Below are 6000 nucleotides of genomic sequence, written 5' to 3' on the forward strand. Positions count from 1 at the left end.
GAACTTGGGTTCTTGTGCTTGCGCAGCAGGTGGCAAAACCACTGAGCTAAATCCCCGGCCCATCACTTTGGACTACCCACATATTTAGTGTCTAATAACCATTTGTGGGTAGTGGCTACTGTTCTAGAGCACAGGTTTAAGCAAGAGTCTGGCGCCTCACAGTGTCTGCCATTATGGAGAAAGAGGTTGTCCTGGAAGGTGGTTTCCCTTGAGCTCATTTTTTTTTTTTTAAAGAAAGAGGGTCTCACTGTGTAGTCCAGGCTGGCTTTGAACTCCTTGAACTTCCTGTGTAGCTCAGGCTCTTCTCAAACTTGGGATCCTCCTGAGTGCTGGGATTACAGGTGTGCACCACTATGCCCAGCATGAGTTCATGACTAATTTACTAGGTGTGATCAAACTATATAGTGAAGGTTTATATTTAAAAAAAAATTATTACAGTAAAAGACACACTGCCATTAAGTCATCTCAAAATACTCCTCCTCACCAGACACACTCATTGTTCTTCCCATTTTCTGATGCAGCTCTGGAAGTCCTCTTCCATGAATGTCTTTTCAAGGTATGATAAAATACAATGGATGCTGCTGCCTAGTGCCATCCTACAGAAAGGCAGGCCCTACAAACATTAGACGTGTCCTCACCCACATTATTCACCAGATCCAGTATCCTGTGATTTCTAGCTCTTCCCCAAACTCAAAATGACTGTGAAAGGTAAACCTTTTGATCAATTTGGGGCACTGAGGCAGCCACAACAATGCAACTAAAGACACTCAAGAAAGAGGACTTTAGAACTGCTTCAGAAAGTGGCAAGAACAATGGGATAAGTAGCATTGCATCACTGGGAAGCCAGATCTGACTCAGCAAGGAACCAGTCCCTCACTTCCTCAGTCCTTGGTTCTTTGTGCCCTTGATGAAAGAATTCAATCAAGACACATAGATGCCTATTCAGAAGTACAGGCAGATTTATTGTAAAATACATAAGAGTTCCACCTTCAAGAGAGAAAATAGGCAGGACCACTGAAGTATCTGTATCAAGTACAAGTCTGAATACATTTTTATGCCCACAAAGGTTACTCCTGGGGTTCAGAGAACTAGGGTAATTATAATGCTTGTAGACATTTTACTTAGAAGTTACTCTGGAAATGAAGAATACCTGGCCAGTGTATCCTCAGGGCTTTAATCACATAAGGAGCTTACAAGAGAAAATTTGAGAAAGATGAGTTCTTCATTTAAACCAGGTCCCAGCCCAAGACAGGAGGGTCCTTAAAGAACATTTCCCTTCCTGATACCCCTGGGCTGCAGGCTACAGCAGCCAGGAGTGCTGTGTGCCCTGTTCTGGAGTCAGGGGGCCAGGTGGCAGTGCATCAGAAGGACTGCACAGTGTGTGCCCTTAAGATGTCACTGCGCTCTGTGGGATCTCTTTGGTCTAAGACCTACAAATGATTATAAATGCATTATACACTGATGCCCCTGTTTCTTTATTCAGCTGGCAATCCAGGCTATTCTGGACACCTCCCGCCATTTGTCCCTCAGGGCTGCTAATGTCAACTATCTGTTTAATAACTGAAGTCAGGGGGAAGATTTTAAGGGAGATTAATGGCAATGTGTCTCTGTAATAAAAATTTTAAATTTAAACATTCACTGTATTTTCAGAGCATACCTCATCCATGCATGCTTTAATTCTCCTGGTCACCTTCACTACAGGAAGTCACACAGTATTATAGATAGATGAGCTAGGTAGAAATATTCTAGGCAGTCAGATAGGACTAGGTCCTCGAGAGGGTCAGGACAAACGTGAAACATGTCACAGCTGCGCCGGAGACAAATCAGCTGAAAACCAGGCCTCAAGATAAAGACAAGATGACCAGACCTACACACTTCCTCAAAGAACAAACACTGGGCCTAATGAAGTCTAGATAGACATCAACCACCCCAGTGGGTGACCAGAGACCTCTGGACCCACCACTTCCTAGGAGAATCCTTGTTCTTTCCAGCCACGCTTGTACGTGACTTGTTTCCCAACTGGACCACCATTACCTAAGTGACTGTCCTTGTAACCTTATTGGGTGTTCATGGCTGTGGCCACGTTGTACCCACATGAGTTTCACCCTATAAAACTCCTCTATAAAGTGGGGTGCCTGGCTATCCACTAGGGAGCCCCCCTCCCTCTCAGGAGCTTTCTTTTTTTAAAATTTCTATTCTTTTTCCTTTTCATTTATTTATTTTTTGGTACTGGGGATTGAACTCAGGACTTTGCACTTGCGAGGCAGGTGTGGTGCCACTGAGCTAAATCCTCGGTGCTTAGGAACTTTCCTATCAATAAATATCTTCCTACTCTTAACCTCTGTTGTTCCTAGGACACATTCTTCGATTTCTAGAGAACAAGAACTCAGCATATCATACAGTTAACAGGTTGGGAGATATTAATATTTCATATTTCATCTCTGGTATTATTTCCTATTACAACAGGACAGAAGTCTGTCTTGATTCCTGCTCACAGCCAAGGATGGAGAGGGGGTTAAAAAAAAGAATTAAGAAATGTCATGTACATGTACCAACTCCCCACCACAGATGTAATCATTATGTATGACAAACAGGTACCAATGAAAAAATAAATATAAAAAATCAAGAAGCCCACCATGACTCAGTTTACCTGTCTGTTCCTGGGGACACAACACTTAACTGAATTCTGTGAAACTGATCCTAGGATAGTGTGCCTCTCTGCTGGGGTTTCAGAGAGTGGGCGGACACATTTGGGTGAAGAGGGCTCAGGAAATGCCCCCTGGGGTCAGGAGGAGGATTTTCAGGTCCTCAGGAGGTGGCAGTCACCAGAAGCCTCAGCCTCAGGGGAAGGTGGTAATTAGGAAGTGGCTTCCAGGGCAGAGTTGGGAATTCTGGCCAGCTTGATGATTTCCTTCCTCTCTCTGACTTAAAAAGCTTGCCTGGAAGCACCTGGGGCCTAGAGGGGGGGCTGTACCCTTCAGCAGGGTTCCCTGTTCCATTAGCGTTGCCACCTGCCCCTGCCACGTACAGAAGCAAACCCTCCTCAAAGAGCTGTGTCAGGTGCCAACACTGGCCCATGCCTTCAGGGACAGCCACTTCTGCTCAGCTCAGCCCTGACAGTGGGTTGCACCTGGGGGTGCTGCTACTCTCCTGCTCAGGGCACTCCAGAGCCTTGGCTTTGCCCTCCCAGGGGCTATAGCCTCAACCCTGACATAGCTCTCATTTAGGAGGCCCTTGTATTTCTCAGTTGTATCGGTTTGTTGGATGGGAGGAGGAGGCAAGTGGACACTGAGCTTAAGCACAGCCTGATCAACTTAGTGAGACCTTGTCTCAAAAATAAATAAATAAATAAATAAATAAATAAATAAATAAATAAATAAAAGGGCGGGGATGTGGCTCACTGGGAAGGTGCTGGGCTCAATCCCCAATACTCCAAAAAGAAAAAAAAATCTAAAGGGGGGGGGCGGAATCCTCTTATTTCAACAAGAGGATTGCTGGAGTCTAGGGGTACAAGTTTGGGGCCAGCCTTGGCAACACAGCAAGTGCCTCTCTCTCTTCTTTTGGAGACAGGGTCTCACTGTGTATTCCAGGCTGGCCTTGAACTCATGGTGATTCTCCTGCCTCCGCTTCCTGAGTGCTGAGTGCTGAGATTAAGGGTTGCACCATCATGCCTGGCTAGGCCCTGTCTACACACACACACACACACACACACACACACACACAGGCACACACGAGAGGAGAGGGGCAGGAGCAGGAGGAGGAGAAGGAAATTGGTTGTCTCACAGTTTTCCAGGACAGCCGTGTCAGATGAAGGTGGTGGCAGTGAGAATCTGCCCTGGGCTCTTATGGGGTCTATAACCCCTGCACCCCTTGGCTTGTTGACTAGTTTTTCGTTGTTTTCGTCTGTGTCTTTGTACCATCTCCCTTTACGCAAGGCTCTCTGTCCAAATGTCCCCTTTTTATGGAGGTGCTAGTCAAACTGGGCTGGGACAAACGCTAATCTTGCTTCAACTTGAGTTCCTTGGTAAAGACCATGTTTCCAGACAAGGCCATACTCTGAATTAGGAAATTTTGTGGGCGAACAATTCAACTCCTCACAAGAACCTGAACTCTGCCAAGTATAGGCTTCGACCTCACGGCTGGGAATCTGGGAGGTGGTGGGGGCGCTAAGACTATCTCGAGTACCCCAGGCGGCCGATGATTACCGGGTAATCAACCAGTGCAGCTCAGAGAAACTCACAACTGCCTGGGACTGCAGGCCGACCTGGACTAAACGCACTAGGCCTCTGCCCTCCAGGTACTGTAATCCAGCAGGAGAGATAAGACTTTAGCCAGACAATAAAGCACAGGGTAGGAAAGGTGAAAGACCAAAGTAGCCGCGTTCTGGCGATAGTTTTGAGCAGTCAGGATTGCAAATGTCCGGAGGACAAAGGCTGGGCCGCAGGCGGAACTGCAGGGAAGGGGCCTTCCGGGGAAGACTGGACCCAGGCCTGTACGGGAGCCGACAGAGCAGCCGAGGTGAGATGAGGATGAGTAGGACAAGCCTTCTCCGTGGCTGGGCTGTCTAAAGAAACAGGACTTTCTTCCCCAGGCCCATGGAGTTCCCTAACAGGAGACAAGAGAACGCAGCCCGAGTGCTGGGAACATGAACTGCCTAGGCGGGACAGGTAGGGTGGCTGTGGGGTGCAGGGCGAGGCCGGAGTGGGGGGCTGCAGGCGGCGTGGGGAAGCCTCTGGAGGACAGAGCCACAGACCCGGACGACGCAGCCGAGGAGTGCGAGGAAATAGGGAGGAACGCAGGGCCTCAGAGCTCCAGACGGGTCGGGGAGCCTGGAGAGGGCGGGGCCTTGGGAAGAAACCAGAGTCAAAGGTGCGGGCTGAACCCGCCCGGAAGGGAGGAGACAGCATACGGCCTCCCCTTCCGCTGCGGAGGAAGCCCCGTGGTCTCGCCCCTTCCCCCGCTTCCGGTTTCTTTTTTCCTCTGCACCTTAATAATTTATGGGGACGCTGTCGTCTCCGATGTGTTCTTGACGTCGCAGTGAGGAAATGAGAAAAGGGAAAGAAAATATCAAGGAGACTAGGAAAAAGATGAGAAGGGAGTAAAAATACGCATTTGAGGCTGACGATGTAGCTCAGCGATAGTGTCGGTCCCCAGCACCGCCAAAAACAAAACAAAACACAGCAACAACCCCCAGGTACCGCAAAGGCACTGGCGCAGGGCTGTGTGTGTGTGTATTCATTTATGTGGGTCTTTTTCCCACTCTGCCTCAGCCCCCTCTCTCTCTAGTATTTTTTTGAGCCAGAGTCTGTGTAACCTAGGCTGATCTTCAACTCATTCATTGTGACCCTCCTGTGTCAGCCTCTCCAGTGCTGAGATTACAGCTCAGCTTGCAGGAGTATTTTAACTCTGGCAGCCAGTTCCCGCCCCTTGTCTGCAGGGGCGAGGGACAGTGTAACTGCGAAATCACTTCCATTAATATTGCAACGTAAGACACCGGAAACAAGCTCTTGAAGCCACCTGTCTTGTCTCGGCTGTGGTCTGTTGTCCCTGAGGGCTGAGCCCAAGCAAGAAGTGGTGTTGTGGCCCCATAATACATTTACAGACGGGACGCACACAAGAAAACTGGGATTTTCCTGAGGTGGAGTCTGAGGGAACATAATGTATGGAAATGCAGAGTGAGGCGGACCAGGTGGTGCATGCCTGTGATACCAGCACTCTGGAGGCTGGGGCAGCGGGATAGCTGTGAGAACAAGGCCAGCCTAAACTGCGTAGTAAGACCTTGACTCAAACAAAACACCCAAAAAAAATATAGGGGACTGGCTAACCCCACTTTCTTTATGCTTGCAATGAAATACACTGCAGCCATTTAGAAGGGTGTGGGTGAAGTGGGTTTATTGGTCTGAAAAGATGTTCATGTTCTTTTGTTGAGCCATTTCATCTTTTGTGTGTATGAAATGTATATGTATATTAAATAAACGTTAAGTGATTATGTCCTGGTTA

The sequence above is a fragment of the Heterocephalus glaber genome, unplaced genomic scaffold (genome assembly GCF_053883595.1).
Source record: "Heterocephalus glaber isolate CG9 unplaced genomic scaffold, H.glaber_assembly_v1.0 deba00000676, whole genome shotgun sequence".
Lineage (NCBI taxonomy): Eukaryota > Metazoa > Chordata > Mammalia > Rodentia > Bathyergidae > Heterocephalus > Heterocephalus glaber.